Raw genomic sequence first — 18,367 nt, 5'->3', positions numbered from 1 at the left:
GTACCGCAATCTCAGAAAAAGCACTTCGAAGTCCGGTACGTTCGATATTATGAGCATTCGCAATTTGTGCAATTCGCTCATATGATATAGACCCATTATTGAAAGCTTTAAATATGGGTGGCCACGGTGGTGCAGCAGTTAGCATTGCTGCTTCACAGCAAGATGTTCTCCGGTTTGATCCTTGGCTGGGGTGCTTTCTGTGCGGAGTCTGCATGTCCTCCCTGTGGTTGCGTGGGTTTCCTCCGGGTGCTCTGGTTTCCTCCCACATCCCAAAGATATGCTGTAGGTGGATTGGACACTCTAAATTGACTGTAGGTGTGAGTGTGTGCATGTGTGTGCCTTCTGTGGAAGGTTGGGTGCCGGACTGGCAACTCGACACTGTAAAACTCCACTGCCAATCATGAGCGGATAGGTGATCTGCTGCGGCAACCCCTAACCAGGAAAAGCCAAAAGAAGAAGAAGATTGAAAGCTTTAAATGTAATGTTTAACATCATCAAGTGTGTTGTTCTTAACATCTAATTGATAATGTAAAAATAGTTGTATCCAATGTTTGGGGAAAGGGGATTTATCTTTACGATCTTACCAGCATCATATGACAGACTGCACTGGTTTTGTTCAGCAAGAACATCATATACAAATACTTAAACATAGAAAATATTACAAATTACAACTGCTTCCAAGGATAATTGCCAAACAATAACAAGACTTTGCAAATTTGAGTTAACCATGAGGCAGCAAACTGAATGAAGGAGTTCAAACAGATAAAGTTATTTTAAATGATAAACTTGATATAAAGTCTCTAAATTGACTATAGGTGTGAGTGTGTGCATGTGTGTGCCTTCTGTGGAAGGTTAGATGCCGGGCTGGCAACTCGACACTGTAAAACTCCACTGCCAATCATGAGCAGACAGGTGATCCGCTGTGGCAACCCCTAACCAGGAAAAGCCGAAAGAAGAAGAAGATGTGCTTGTGCATACATGGTGGAAAAGTAATTTAGGAAACCTTGGTAGTGCTTGTGCATACATAGACAGACTTCTGAGAGTGAGAGGGTTGTTAGGGGAAATGTTTAATTTTTGGTGCTTGTACATACACGGGCAAACTTGACTGAAGGGATCAATGGAGAAAATGTTTCATTTTATTGCTTGTGCTTACATAGACAAAGTGAAGTGGTCATTGGGAAAAATGTTTAATTTTTGTGCTTGTGCATACATGGACAAAGTACACAAGGGATCCCTGGGGGAAATGATTCATTTTTATGTAATTTTGTCCTTAGTATGCATATAAACAGACTACTGAAAAAGTTGTTGGAGAAAATGTTTTATTTTTGTGCTTGTGCATACATGGAAAAGTAATTAAGGGGAACCTTGGGGGAAATTATTCATTTTGATGTCATTTGCTCCTTACATGCATACATGAACAGGCTATTGAACAGGTCATTAGAGGAACTGTTTCATTTTGGTGGTTGTGCATACATGGGAAACTACTGAAGCAGTCTTTGGGGAGATTTAACCCCACAGCTTATTATAGTTTTCATTTATTAGTTATTGAGTGTTTATGGTACTACTACATGGGTTTATAGATTTATGCTGAACCCTGTACTATTTGGAATCTATTTCTCAGAAGTCTAGGCAAAAGGAAAATGGCCTGTGGGAACATGGGTATAACATGGCTAGCCTGGTAAAGGTCCTATGGCTATTAGCATAGTAACCTCCTATAAATCTGTGAACCCTTGATCCTATAAATTTGTTTGGATATTAATTGCAGCTTGCTGATTCTTCTTTTGGGGGGCTTTCTGTAAGAATGCAGTGTGAGAAGAGAGTAGTGTATGATAATATGCTAGTAGTTATGCAAAGTTTTCATGTGTTCTGCACTTTTGTTTGTATTTTGTTGAACATTTCAGGGTTAGTGAACTTTTTCTAAGGAATTCAAAGCATCCAAGTTGGAAACTTCTGGTAGAAGCCTTTTTGTGTTTTTACCTGATTGGCCCAAGGGATTAACTATGTAAAAGTATTTTATCCTGCTGTGATAAGACTCACATTTGTGCATTGTGTAAAGTCAGTTCCCCATGCTTTGTGTGTGTGTGTGTGTGTGTGTGTGTGTGTGTGTGTGTGTGTGTGTGTGTGTGTATGTATATATATATATATATATATATATATATATATATATATATATATATATATATATATAAAATATATATATATATATATATATATATATATGCATATATATCTATCTATATATATATATATATATATATATATCTATATATACATATATATATATATACATATATATATATATATATATATATATACATATATATATATGTGTGTGTATACATATATTGGTTACAAATACTAGATGGACATAAGTGCCCCTCTTGCCCTCCACCGTCCCAGTCTTCAATGGCTTCTAGCACCTATGGTTTTGTCAATGTGTGAGAAATGCAGAACTCTTTTCTTGCTCTTCACTCCAGTGCCATGCCACAATCTGTATAACTTCCTTAATAGTATACTTAATGCTGGCAAAGTCAGAATAAACTTAAAGAAGTACTGTTTTCATGACTAGAAATCTCTTAATTGTATGCCAGTTCTCTGGTGGAGGCCTTTGTTTAACATCAATGACTTTATCATCATCTGATTTCAAACTACCTGAATTCAAAACAAGACCCATGCATCTGAATTTTACAACGGGCATTATTTATATTCTTATTAACTTTCACTTGATAAAGTCTCAGTCTATTCATGCTTTGTTCTAATGACACCTTTCCCCATAAACCATGAATAAAATTAAAATGTCTTCAAGCCCTTCAGAAATGTATACAGCAGCTCTGTGAAACACATCTTGTACTGATGAAATACCATATTGAAGTCTGAGGATTCTGTAACTTCCTATTGGTGAATTAAATATATGCAGTTGCAGTGGCTGCTAGCATCAAGTACACATAACTAATTTTCATTTGGTATCTCACAATTCACTTTTCAGTGGAATGAAATAGATAATGCTCTATCTTTTAAAATTTATTATGCTTTAATAGGTTATGCATATATAAATTCTGTCAGGCTTTAAGCAAGTACCCAAGCTATTCACCCAGTCATTCAGTTCAGTTTGTTTTTTTATCATGTTCTTGATCACCATTTTACTGAGCTCACTTTCATTTCTAATGCTTGGGGTTGCTGGATATTTAATTGGATATGCACACATGGTAAAACGGTAAACTGTATAAGACTATGATGAACTACTGCATGCAAAAGGCCAGTAAAAAAATGTTCATACTCATAAAGTAAATCATCCCTCTTCCTGCTCATTAAGAATTATTTTTACCATACCAAGCTTCTGACAAGTCAAAAAAAAAACAAAATACCTGGAACTTTTGTTCCAACTATTCAAAACTGAACCTTTCCTTTTTTATTCTTATAGTCACACATAAGCAATTTCTAATCCAAGGGTTTTCATTGATAACCAGAATAAGTAAGCAACTTCAGAACAGAAGACTTCTACTTTACTCTGAATACTTGATAATTTATTTTCAACTTCTCTGCCTCGATTTTTGATTGATCCTCTCGGCTGATACTCACTGTGTCACAATCTTGCTTAAGTGTTTACTGTGCACTCTCAGCTTTAGCTCTTATTGTGCTCGCAAAAAAATCACTTGATGGCCTTGTTATACCTCATTCATTCTTTTCAGATCAAACGATTGTGAGAAATACAAGGGAACTGAGTTTTGCAACCACTTATGCCTAGCTAGTACCCACCCTTAGACTGCACTTCCTTTTTTGAAAAGTTCCATCCCAGTCAAGCCAGGGGTGAAGTTGTGAATACTCATCCAATCATCCAGTCACTGTTTGAAGGAAGATAACATATCACACTGCTTAATTTGCCATGGAAATCTATTCCAGAGATGAGGAAGGTGCTATATAATGAACCTATTTCTCCACCATGTTTTATTTATTTGTTAATGCATATTTTGATTCTTGCTTCTGCTATCTGTGGGACTATTTGATTTATGGAGGCACAAGAGATCCAGGACTACTGGGTGCCTAATTGCATGGAAGGCTATGTATAGGTCTTCTCTTGGGAGTATATAAAATAGTGAAAAAAGTGCTTTCAGTAATTTTTGGTAGTTTAGGAAGCCAGTGGTTTTCTTTATTAGGAATATTTAGAATCTTTCTAGTTCTTTCTAGTTGTTTGAGATGTCTAGTGAGGCATACCCCAAAGGGTCTGCCAAAAGCGCTTCATAAATTGCTTAATCAGTGTTGAATATAAAGGGGCAGAGTTCCTTTAGCAACTAACTGGACCAAGTAGAAGGACTTTCTGACTACTGTTGTTAAATGATGATCAGTGGAAAGGGGATTTGCAAGCCAAGTTCCAAGGTCTTTAACAACATTCTAGTTTTGGAGTGGGGTGTTGCCTATGGTGTATGATGGGGGAGGGGTAGTACACTAAATGTGACAATATTGTACTTTTTATCATTTAATTTGAGCCCATCTGTAGTATACCAGATACTTATTAATATAACTTATTGATGAAGAACTTAGGCATCAGAATGGGACTTGACAATGACACCCAGTTTACAGTTACCTACACTTGTAGTTAGCCAGAGGTCCTGGATCATATTCTGGAGATTAGAATAGTAAATGCTGAATGAAAGAGGTTACTGCACTAGGCCCACTATTTACCTTCATAGTATCTGACGAGACACCTGATACTCATACTGTATGGCTTCTGTATTTTAGCCAATTTGCTATCCATTTTATCACATGCAGATCTATTTATAATACATTATGCTTACTAAGTATGATAGCATGGGGGATAGTATTAAATGCCATGACCAGATCAGGCAAAGGTATGCCAAGCGGGCATCATGACCACTGTCAACAGCTTGTGTTACCCTTCCAAAGAAGTTAACTGGATTAATTAGACAGGATCTACCCTTAACATTGCCAAACTGCTGATGGTCTAGCATGATTAAAATTTTAATATCAAACTTTATTAGGTTTGCCATAATATGTTCTATGGCTTTGCAAAAAAGACTTCTCAGGCTAAATGGCCTATAACTCCTGGAGTGAGTGGTGGGGTCATTCATGTGGAGTGGCAACTCTACAGCTGTGTACCTAACCACAGGGAGAAAGCCAGTGGCTAGACTCAGGCTAAATTGTTTAAGGAGTGTCTCTCTCACTGTTTATTGAATACTATTACTTAAACAGACAGGTATATTATCAGGCCCCAATGAGGAAGTATTTTTACTTTTGGAGAGCACCTTCAGCTCATAATCTTTAGTAATATGGTGGGTTTGAGAGATTCAGGAATAGGTGTGTGTAGATAGTCATTTTTGGGGTAAAATTCTTACTAATTTGTTTGTAAGTACGTTGGTAATTTCTACTTGTTCAGAGTGTGATGCAATTATGGTTAGGTTTGGAGCAATTTTGGGTATTATTTCTTTATTTCCTAACAAAGGTAAAGAAGAGTGTATACCACAACAAGCAAACGAGAAGAAAACTTGTTATACCACAAGAATAGAAGACTCCACAGTAACCATAAAGAATTTAATCCACTGAAAGACGAATTTCACAGTAACAGGAATACACAACCACTGTTATAATCTCCTTATCTCTAGCGCCTCGGCAAATAGCCTTTTCAGAGTAAAAGATGTTCTTATACTAACTTACAACTCTTTTTATATCTAACAAACCCCTCCCAAATCAATTAACATTCAATTATACAATTAATTGACTAAAAACTTAAAAGACATAAAAAACGTAACTTTCCAATAAAAATATATACATTAAAGTAAACTTTTCCATGAACAGTCACAATTTAAACCATTTGGTTTGAGAGTATTAAATTTCAATATCAAATATAATTCCTTTTTTCTTAACATTTGTTTTATACATTTTTCATTCAAATATTTAATGTTTTGAATACTGTCCAATACTGTCACCTTAATACCTTAATGATGTGAATGGTAAAGCTTTTTGGAGGCAAATTTGGCTATTTTATAATAGCAGTTTTCCTTTGGTGTGGTTGTCCATGTAAAGTTTGTAGCAATATAGTTTGCCTAATTTAAAGTGTGTTTTCTTTATTGCATTGAGAATATGTGGCTCAAAAGTGTTTGTCATCTATTGTCATGCCTAGCAGTTTAGCTGTTTTCACTATTTCGATTTCTGTACCATCCTTAGCAAATATTTTGAAGTCTATATCTGGTGATTTTGTAGAGAAAAGTAAAAGTTTAGTTTTTGGGGGTTTAACTTGAGTTGTGCTCTGTTTAGCCAAAAAAGCCTTTTGTGTAACTGTAAGGAGGTCTGAGAAATTGTTGGAGGTGGATATTAGCATGGAATCATCAACATATTGGATGAGATTTTATATTTGGGGAGCTTTGTGAAAATTATTGATGAAGGTATTAAACAGTGGTGGCCCTAAAATGGATCCTTGTGGGATTCCTATGTTGTTTGCTTGATAATCAGATTGTACATTATGCCATCTTACTGATTGTTCCCTGTTGTTTAGGTAGGAAGTAAACCATTTAAGAGATTTGAGGGAGCATCCTAATTTTGATAGTTGGCTAGCTTAGTATGTGATACTGTGTCGAAAGCCTTAAATAGATCCGGTAAGACTGCTGAAGTAGGGTGACCAGCATCTATGGCTTTGTTAACAGTATCAGACAATGAGAGCAGGGCAGTGATAGTGCTATGCCCTGGATGGAGCCCACGTTGGGTAGGGGTTAGAAGAGCATTATCAGAAAAGTGTTTAAGTAGTTGTGTGTGAACACATTTTTCTGAGATTTTTGATAACGGAGAAAGTTTAGCGAGAGGGTGATAAAGAGGTCATGGGAGTTTCCACCTTCGTGTAATGGCTTAATAATGGATTTTTCCCACAAATGGGGGACATAGGATTTGGAGATAGAGTGATTTATAAGAATGCTAATTGGATATGCAATTGCATTTGCTGCCAGTTGTAAATATTTTGGGGGAAGACTATCTGCAGAAAGTGAGCAAGTTTTGAGTTTGTTTAGGAGACTGAAAATTAGAGAGGTGGGTATAGGCTGAATAGTAAAGGAATAAGCTGATGGAATATTAGTAGCATTGTCTACAGGGGGGGGTTGTTATCGTCAAGTAAGGAGTTAGTGGTATATTGGGAGTTAGAGTTTTGATCTGGTAAAGAGTCTTTGAGTAGCTTTTGAATGGTGGAAATGAAATGGGTATTGAAGTCATGGGAAATATTTTGTGGAGTCTTTTCTGGTGCAATATGGTGTATTTTGTATAGTGTCAGGATTGAGTAGGGTGGAAACAGACTTCTGGAACTTTTTTGGATTGTTATATGAGGTGGATAGCTTAGTGGAAAAGTATTTTTTTTATTTTGTATCACTAACCTTTTGGCTTTGCTTCAGAGTTGTTTGTAGTTAAGTTCATTCTGTTTTATTTTATTTCGCCATACTTTCCATGCTTTGTCTCTAAGAAAGAGAGTTTGCTTGGTTTGCTTTGTTAGCCAAGAGGCATAATCAATTTTTGTTTGCTTGGCATGTATTGGAGCTAAGCTGTTGAGAGTATCCAGAAAGAGTTTATTGAAGCAGTTGACAGCCTCATCTAAGGGGAGTGCTTTTAGTGGGCTCCAGTTTTGGGCTTTTAAAATGCTTGTGAATTTATTTTGGTCGAAGTGGACAAGATTCCTGGATGTTCTATAAGAGTGCGTTTTGATTGTTTGAGGGTGAGTCCTATAGGCATATGCTGGGAGGTGGTCACTTAAGAGTGCTCAGCAGGGTGCCTGAGTTTGGGTAATTTTGATGGTGGGATATTAGTATCCAATCTAAGGTTGACTTAGACACTGTTGATAGACTTTGGGCAGGAGTAGTGATAAGTTGTGTGAAGCTATGCAGATTTATACTATTAGCTGGAGAGGGGAAGATTAGGCTTAGCCAATTAATGTTGGTGTCTCCTAGGATTATGGTTTTATGTGAGACAATCTGGTTTATCCAGGATAGAAAATCTTCTAGTATGGGGATATTTTGGCCTGGGGGAATGTAAACTATTTTAATACATAGATGTTTGTTGCTATTAATATGAAGAGATGTCAGTAAGAGTTCTAAGTTTCTGAATGTGGGGACTGGTTTGAGTAAGGTTGTTATTTGTAGGGAGTTTTGATAGATTAATGCTATGCTGCCACCCTTTTTATGGAGTCTATCAGAGTGAATAATGTTACACCCTGGAGGGAGAATCTCAGTATCAGCAATATATGGTTTTAGCCATGTCTCATTTACTGTAAAAAAATTTAGGGTTTGGGTAGTTACCCAGGCATGAAATTCAGTGATTTTATTACAAATGCTACATTTGTTTATTGTTATTAGGTGTAGCAGTTAGTCTTTTGGATATGTGATGGGTATTGGAGGGTAATTTAGACCAGGATTTGGATGGATATTGCCACACTGTGTTAGTGAGTGGAGAAAGTGAATAATAGTGTGTGTTTGATGACTCTGTGAGAGGGGTTTATGGAGGTGTAACAGACATAATTTAAGTTTGGGGGTGGAAGGAAATAGTTTTATTCTGGCTATAGTAATGGTACGGAATACAAGTAAAGAGTGAGATGTTTGAATAACGATCTTTGTTAAGAGGTAATGGAAGGGTTTGGGTGCTAGATGTAGGAGATGTAGAGGATGTTTATTGTGATTTGGAGATCAATTAATTCCATTTGCGGGTCTCTGGGAATCTATATAAAGGTGAAATGGTCCCTAAAAATATGGAGATACCATCTCATTTGCCATCAGGTCTGAAGGCATAGTAAGTACAAAACCTGAGTATGGATATTTAAAGCAAGTATTAGTAATTACACAATTATGGATGTGTTCCAAATGCAGGAGGGCCTCAAGGTTGGGCAGTTTGTTGTTGGGACTTCTGAAATTGAGCAGACAAATATTGACGTAATCCTATTTTGGATTTGATATGTTAGTTTTGTTGGGATGTCCTTTAGCTGGATTCTGTCTAAAAAGGCACTACAGGGCAGCAAAGGCTTTATTGAAGCTTTTGAATTACAGTTGCAGGCGATGCTTTGCAAATCAAGTACGACTGTACAGGATCTCATCCCATGCTGACCCACTTTGGATCCCTGGAATGACAACAAGTATTTAGCCAATTGTTAAGCCAATTATCTTTTTGTACATGGGCATCATTTTTGAGGAAGGATTCCACTATGGAGGAGAGTTTTGTGTCCATTTGTGATATGCATGCAAAGTGCTGGCATGTCTCTCTGTATATTCCTCAGGGTTTTGAATCCCAAGTCGTTTACCCTCACATGGGCCACCATCATGTTGTAGCCATATTAGTTTAGTGAAAGGGTCTTAAGGGGAGCCTGAGATATCAGAGATCCTGGCACCTGAAAAACCACTCACCATTATCCTGTCTTTGTCCAGCCTAGTGAGAGGAGACTCGTGTGCCAAACTATACAGTCACAAACCAGTAAAACATTTTTATTTGTACAGTGGTTTAGTGTACTGAATTTGAGATAATTTAAATCTTTGTGACTCTTTACTGAAAGTGAGTAAGAAGGTGGTGTAGTGGTAGATTATGCTGTGATCTATTTTTCATGGGTCTAAGAGACTTTGGCAATGATTTTTTACAGCCTCAACAAAATACATTTTAGTGCGGTTGGTGTGGAGTGTGGTTGTGTGTGTGTTGCTTACAATCCATGTTTTTCTGAGAGTGAGGCCTCCATATTTGTTAAATATGTACATCTCTCATAAATAGAATCTCTTGTGTTGACAGTTCATTAGTAGTGAGGACAAGGCAGTTACTACATTGCTTAAGAATACTAAGTGCTAGGAGGCTGGCAATTGAAGGTAAACAAGTAGTCTGACCTTCCATTTTAGTTCAGAGACTTTGAGAATTAATTAGGATAATACTGAGTACTTTTTGTAGTTAATGGGTTAATTAATGTATTGTACTGTGGAGGAATGTAGCTATTTTCTTATGGAGGGTTTACACTGAATTATATGAATTAAATTAGATAAATTAGGTTTAGATGGTGTCACTTATTTTATGAACTAAATGAGGTAAATTAGGTTTGGCTAGTAGGGGTACACTGATAAAGTAAAGTAAGTAATTTGGGTTAAGTGACAACTGTGACAAAGTTACAAAGTTACAACCATGACAATGGATACTGAAAAATCTCTAAACGGCTATAGAATATGAGCTATATGGAGTAACTATACAGTCATACACATACATACAAATATTTCACGCAAAGGCAATAATTCCTTCTAGTATGCCAATACAACAAAACAATAATTTCCATAATAAGTGTCCAAGTTGTTCTTAAAAATATCTAAACTACTGCTTGCTTTAATATAATTTTGTAGTTTATATGTATCAGCTACTCTCTCAGGGAACCAATTAGTAAATCTCTTGCTCAAATAAAATCTTCTCCATAGGTTGTCTGATGATTTTCTACTTCTTTTTGGTAACCCCAAACATTTCCAAAGGTAGTTGTCTTTAAATACCTTTTAATATTTGAAGAAGGTTTCCTCGTAAATATCTATATGAGACACTGTACACATTCCGATATTTTAATCTTTCGGAATAACCTAAAGTTTTAAATCTACAGATGCCCTTAATATACTTCCTCTGTACTCTTTCCAGTTTATGCATGCTAGTTTTCTTATAATTATTATTTTAAAGTCATCTTGAACACCTCAAATGGAAAATGTAGATCTAAAAGATGCAACTTAAACAAGTATGGGCCAAAAACAAAGCCCTGTGGAACATCCAAACTAACCTAGAATTTTACTTGTCCAGTTGCAATGATGTCGTATTTGTAAGTCATGCAGGTATCCATCTTATCAATATGTCATTAATACCCAGTTGTTCTAATTTATTGATCAGTGTCTTGTGTATGACCATATCAAAGACTGAAGATAAGTCTATACAAATAATACGACACGATTTTTCATTTATAGCTGTTATTTTATTATTATAGAACATAATATTACAGGTAGTTATGGATCTATTTTTAATACATGTGTGCTGATATATGGTTTCAACTCCCACTCTTTCCAGTTCTGACATTAATTTATCCAAAGAAACCTCCTCCATATTTTTCCACAGCAAGAAACTAAATTTATGGGTCTGTATGACTCGGGGTTTGTCCTATTCCCCTTTCCCTTAAAGATAGATTTAACAAGTGCACTTCTCCAATCTTGAGGAATCTCCCCATAGTTAAATTACCTAGTGAAAAACAGATATAATGGTGCTGTTTCTTCATGCTAAGTGTTCTCAGGTCATTACTACTAATTCTGCCTCCTCTCTGTGCTTTGTTTACTCCCAGTTTGCATAGATCTTTTTCAGTATAATCTAATTTCATTTTATTATCTGAAGTTACTTGGGTGTTACTAGGACAATATCATGCTGCCCTTTGTGGAATCAAACTGTTTTGCACAAACTTTTGTCAGTATATCTGTAATCCATTGTCTCTGAGAATAAATTTTAGAATCTACACAGTTTACTGATTTGCATTGTATTTACTCCTATCATATCTTATATATTTATAAAATGGTTTCCTATTATGCTCAATTTTATCAGTTTTCTTCAAAATGTTCTTGATCATGTCTTGCACTGTGTTTAAATGTTTGTCCAGTTTATTTATTTCAATGTTCATTGTTATAGTTTCACCTTGTTTCCTTTGCTTGTCAATGTAGAACTTGTCTAGGGGCTATCTGTAGTACATTTTATACTGAAGTAGGGCTTGAGACCCTAGTCTCCAACTCTAACCCTTATGGAAAACCCTTCCCTTGTCCTTTAATAAGCAGGTTGGTGAAATATTTCTCACTCCCAGATTTCCCTCAGAGTCCATGTCTACTAAATGAACCTGGGTTTCCTGGGTTACGGTCAGTGCTTCACTGTTCTGTACCATGAAGCCAGCCATAACATGAGCTATGTATGGGGTGGCACATTGGTTAGAGCAACTTGCTTTTAGCAGCAGGGACTGACTTTTGATCTAACCTCCAGATGCAATCTGGGTGGAATTTGTTTGTTTTCTTTCTATCGTCATGGATTTTCCCAGATCCTGAAGACATACATGTTCCTTAGCCTGAATAGTTACTGCAATATGTAACTTGGTTTTCCTTGTAGAGCTTTTTGTCCTGGATCTTCCCTGTTAAGTAGCCTATGGCTCAGTGGAATTAATCCTGTTAGCAACATGACACAAGTTATTAAGGAAAATGTGGTGATACCTTTCAAGGTGATTTATTAGCTGGTTAGCAGCAATTATTTTAAAAGCTGACTACCTTATACAGAAGGTAGAACAGCTAAAGAGGATGAAGAGAAGATTCGTCAAATGAATGGGCAAAACTATAACAAACTGAAGAGGGTATATTGGAGGGATAAAGATAAGTAAGTTGACAGTGATTACCCCATGCTGGAAAGATTATTTTCTTTATAATGTGATAATATTGCACAGTCAGTCTTAATATATGATCAGTTTAAAAATTGTACTAGTTAATTTTTTATGCAAAAACAGTAATTGGAACAACTGCAAATAAGCAATATAATTATTTTATTTTGTAAAAGCAGAAAAAAAAATGATTCACTAAGAAAATGTTGGCTGGCCTATAATTATTCACCAGACAAATGCCCTTTATCTTCATCAGTAACATTATTTCCCAAGCACAGTTATAGGTTCAAGCTATACATAAAAGGAACTGCAGATTGAGAAACCAGTACTGCATAGCATTCTACTCAAATAATTTTATTAATTTCCAACATAGCATTCTAGACGGATATGATCATGATAGGTATCATCCAATGGTGTTAATTTGAAATGTCCTGCCTCATGGCCTGGAATGTTTCTGAACTCCATTTAAAAGGGGACTTCCCAGCTGTAACAAATGTAAATAAATAAACAAACAAATAAATGAATAAAAAACAAGCAAGCACACCAAAATAATTAGAATTATACAAATAAATATAGTCTCCTGTTCTGTTGGGGGTGAGTAGATGACTTCTCGTGAGCAGTGTAGTAAAGTAGAGAGAGAATAGTGAGCAGAACTGCTCTGATATTGAGTCTTCTGAGGGTGTGGGTCAGAATGAGGAAACTCTAGAAGGATTCATCACTGGAAGAAGATAAATTGAAAAATCAAAAGTCTATTAATGACATCATAATCCCTTATGATCATTACCTGTGCCAGCATCATGAGCATCATAGAGTAGCATGCCACCTGGATATAACTGGTTTGAATGCATTCTGTGATTTGATATATGCCAGGATCATTATAAGATAAAATAAGATGTTCTATGTTCTTTGTGGGAAAATATTTTATTTTTTTCTTTCTCTGAGACCACCATAGCACTGACAATTCACCCAGAATGCATATTTATTAGATGAAAATCAAAGAATTAAGTTTTTGTCTCATTTGAAGAAGGTGAGTAAAATGTTTTTGCCAGGGTTTACAATAATATACGCAATCACTTTCCTATACTTTTCCATGCTTTAGCACTATGTGCATTTATCACTATATAAATTTCTAACTCTTTTTAGCTGTGTGTTTTTAGAGTAGAATCCTAGCGTACATAGCCATTGAGTTTTTGCTCCTGTATGCAGCATCACGTCTGTTTTCTGTTTGATGAAAATAAAAGTTTTAGCCATAGTGATACAATGGCAAGATATGACCTTTGCCTTTCGACCACTTCTGATCTGTCAGCAGCAAATGTTGACAGAGGTATAGGGATGTGGTATGACTTTCTCCTGTAAATGACACACTCCTTTCTCACTAAGATCCTTAATGTAGAAAGTCACGTCTTTAAAACTGCATGCTGGAAGTAAAGTTTAACTAATCCACCAACCATTGTCCAGAGAAATTATACTAATAAGTAAAGTTCTCTGCCCCTGGCCCTAACCATAATCCTGCGGCTTACTTTAAAAAAACCTTTTCCATAACACTGCCATTACACAAAACACTCAGACACGCGCACACACACACACACACACACACACACACACACACACACACACACACACACACACATGCACGCAAGCATAACACTAAATATGTCCCCTTACTTAACCCTTAGACTAACCCTAACCCACCTATTTCTGCATAAACACTCCCACTCCTGAATGTAGAATCCTTCAGACTATCTGAATGTTTCAACATTATTTTTCCAAACTAATAGTTATCTTTCCCACATGCATTCAATGTGGGTCTATATTAAATCATTGAACGCTTAGAAAAGCGAATGATGATTTATCGACCCCATGTAAGTGAAAGCTTACAAACTCGAACGCTTAGAAAAGTTATTTTTTTTTCCAAGGGAAAAAAATCCCTGTTCCAAAAAAAAAAAAAACACTTATAACATAAAGTAGGGGGGGCTTCGCCCCCACCCCCCCATCCCCCTTAAATATACCAACTCCGAGATCGCACTACAGCGACAAAAACAGCAAAGTAACAGTCGTGGCCAAGTGAATTCTTTCCCAGGGAAAGAATTCGCTTATATGCCGCTTCGTCATTTTGCCTTTTCATCTTTTCTAGTTTGACCAAGACGCATTCAAAAGAATGCACCTTCGGTCATCTAACAGGAAGCCTTCAATATTCCTTTCATTCAAAATTTTAAAATTTAGATGAATGGAATGTGCAATGACAGTTCATAATCATCCACTCTGTCCATGAGCAGCTGAGTCAATATGGACTGAATGACAACCCTGATATCAAACAAAATATCTGGGTAGAGTAGTTTTATAACTTATAATGGCTTTGCTATACTTAACCTCCCCTACCTGATAGGTGTAGTATGCAAGCCTCACATATAGAATGTGGACATTAGCAGGAATGCTTTCAGTATTTTTCCTACTAAGGATGCATGACATATGGTATCAGTGACAAGCAAGTGTGACATAGACATTCCAGGTTTATTCAGATGGGAGAGATTAAAGGTACCATTTAGTTAAGCACAACACTATCACAGGCCACCACTCAAGTAGCTTCTTCTAAGAGTTTAAAAATAAAAAATGAGTCTTATAATATTTACCTAAAGGGAATATTATTCACATCTTCCTTCCCAAAGTAACATAACAGTGTATATTAACAGATGACTTTCTGTTTTTCTGCATCATATAGCTACTAGAATTCCACCTAGTTAAATCTTTTTCCATCATTTAGCACAGAGGGATAGCTCTCTCTCTCTGTCTGTTAAGGATTACTTGTTCTCAGAGAAAGGGGGTGCTGCTTGCATTCCCTGTATCATTATCTTTTATTTATCTTTATTAACTTGGACATTTTTTTTTAATGTACTTTATTTATTTATTTTTACTGAACATTTAAATGACAGCTGAAGCTTACAAAAAAAAAAATGTCTATAAAGTTTCAGCTGGATAGCTAGAGATAGATATTTGGAAGGATACACACACACACACACACACACACACACACACATATATATATATATATATATATATATATATGTGTGTGTGTGTGTGTGTATAGATATAAACTCCAAGATTACGCAATCCCTGAGAAAAAGGAGAACGTTAGACAATGCATAATATTCACCTTCTTCTCTTCATTGAGTTTAAACCAACAAGCTGACCTTCCAATTATTTTCCTCTGAGAGTTGCTTGACTGGACATCAACAAATAGTATGGATACACCTAAACATTTAAGTGACAATCATCCCAGAAGTACAAATATAACTGTATCTTCAATCCTGAGGGTCATTGGTGGTTTTGGTATTGCCCATTAGCAAATTGTCAGGAATTCAATAAAAGATTTACATTAGAAAACTAAAAAAAAAAAAAAAAAAAACAATTAATAACAGTTCAATTAAATTAAATGTTATGTTCAAAACAAGTATATAAAGTTATCCAAAGAAGTCCCTGGTTTTCAACCTAAAAAAAAAAAATAAACAATTATACTGCATAAAATATGCATATCTTTTAAATGTGTGGATTGTTTTATTTTTTCATATTGCTTTCAAACAGCTAACAGCTTGTTGCAGCTTTCAAGACAGCTGCACATATGACATAACGTTTAAAGTTATTGTGGTGGCTCGGAATTGATGGCTGTTGATAGAAATCATTGGTGACCTCAAGAAGCAGATACTGTAGTAACACAAATACTAGCAGCGTTATGTGATGATATAATGGCAATGTATAGCTGCTGCGTCGAGTACTTGCTGGAATAAGTAAGAAGCTGTGCTGCCCATGACAAAGCTTTACAGATTGTGGTTGTACAGTATGCTGACTCATCTTACCTTTTGTTATGTGATGTCATTTGCCCAGGCATTTGGAGAAAAGAGAGGTCCTTTAAATGAAGTCTGAGCAGGTCCATAATTCTTATGCCTGGCTTCTGTGTAACCATTCCTACAGCTTGGTCACTTTCATAGTTATTTATAGGGCTGCTTACAAATTGCATTAAGCATCCATCTGATGGGAGGAGCTGGTAACAGGTTAATGTGCGGTGTTAGCAGAGGTGGTATCAGTCCTGGTGCAACTGTGAGGGAAGGAGTTAATTTTACAATGCTGAGAAGAGGTTTCTGTCATGTTTAGAGATGCTATTTCCATTTTCTGGGCAATAAACACAGTCCAACATATGCAGCAGCAATTTCTGACAGATGTGAGCCTGATGCCTTAAGGATGGTTTTAAAATCCATTCTTCTTAAAGGTGAAGATGTCCAGCCACAAAAGGGCTGAGAAATGGTGTGCAGTACAAATGCACCAAAAATCAGCATGCAGAACTGCAATAGCCGATGCTATACACAGGTGTAATGAACACTGTCTGATGAGCACACCACGGGCTGCTGTAACTATAGAACTTACTAAAAACAAACGTATATAATACATGTCTGTGAAAGTATAGCACTTAAGAACCAAGGACTATGGCAATAAGGAACTAAGTTCCACCCTAAAGACCTAGGTTTAATTCCCTCAGTCCTGTTCTCCTGTTGTGTGGCTCACAGAAATTTACTTAACCAGATAGTACTCGTGGACTGACCCATTAAAAACGACATTTGAGTCTTGTAGGTTTACCTTGGTAAAAATGAATAAAACTTATAGTTCTGCAGTGTGACTAATTTAAGTTCTTTGCTGTGTTCCCACAAGAAAAACTTAACAAATGAGCAATGTCCTCCACAATTACAGAGAGGCAATGTCTGCTTTTCAATATCCAGGCTTCAGCAATGCATGAAACAAGTTAATTTTAGTGTGTGTGTGTTGTGTGTGTGTGTGTGTGTGTGTGTGTGTGTGTGTGTGTGTGTGTGTGTGTGTGTGTGTGTGTGTGTGTGCGCGTGTGCATGTGTGCGTGTGTGCGTGTGTGTGTGTGTATATATGGCAAAAAACAGTAATATTAAGAAGAGCAGATGTAAAATCTTAGGCTTCAACTTTGGCAGAAAGGTTAAGGTTAATAAAATGAGTACTAACATAGATCCTGAGGCGGATTTGATGAATCTGGTTTAGCATATATATATATATATATATATAGAGAGAGAGAGAGAGAGACAACTGTACATTCTTAAATGGCCTGTAGCTTCCTATCCATTGCAATGTCATGTTTTGTATGAAATCCTAGCGTGCTCACCACAGCATAGCTACAGAAAAAGTAGTGATTTATCACACAAAGTATAGTTGTGTTATACTAACCCTAACCCTACATCTTACCTTAATTCCTGTAACACTGCCACTATGCAAGACACAGTCTGACACATAAAAATTCAAAAACACACAGTAATAACACTATATCTATCCCCTACTCTAACCCTGATCCTAACCCAAAAAACACAAACTTGCACAAACACATACAGAACCTATCCTTCACACATCCCCAATCCTAACCCTAACTCACATACACATGCACAAACAGTCTCACCCATCTAATCCCACTTATCTGTCTCATTACACACCATCAACACTACTCGGCTATCCGTATAGTTGACATTAAATCACACAATCTGCATTTGTCGAAGAAGTGACATTTGACAAAACACAAGGGAACCATATGTACACACACACACACACACACACACACACACACACATGCGTGTGTGTGTATACAAACTGGGAAAAAGGGGCTTGATGCCAGAGTATGTGATTTTGTGTGTTTATTCATATTCAATTAATGGACAGCATAAGAAACTTAAATATTTCATCTTGTAATATCATAAAGGATAATTATTGTAGCAAAAATGATTACTGAAAGAATATCATCTTTATATGAACAGGTTTGCAGAATTATAGGTTTACCTTTATAACTGCGATTTACAGAAGGGTGAACTGCACATACCCAAAAGGCAGTCTGCAAGATATACAAACGCCGAACAGAAAAAGGTGCAAATGTGCAATGAGCGAATGCACAGTGAGATTCGCTCATTGCACATTTGACATTCAGGGTCGGATTGC

At 36.4% G+C, this 18,367-nt stretch overlaps 1 protein-coding gene across 1 annotated transcript in view; it reads right to left on the bottom strand.

Moving 5' to 3' along the window:
- The window catches only part of GPR141 (G protein-coupled receptor 141), a 455,102-nt gene that overhangs the window by 261,371 nt on the left and 175,364 nt on the right, over positions 1–18,367 (bottom strand). The gene's annotated exons all lie outside the window — the stretch shown is intronic.

Source organism: Protopterus annectens, chromosome 3.part0, assembly GCF_019279795.1.
Source record: "Protopterus annectens isolate FY-2018-M chromosome 3.part0, PAN1.0, whole genome shotgun sequence".
NCBI classification, from domain to species: Eukaryota; Metazoa; Chordata; order Ceratodontiformes; family Protopteridae; genus Protopterus; species Protopterus annectens.
The sequence above is the reverse complement of the archived record's forward strand: the minus strand, read 5'-3'. Positions and strand labels throughout refer to the sequence as shown.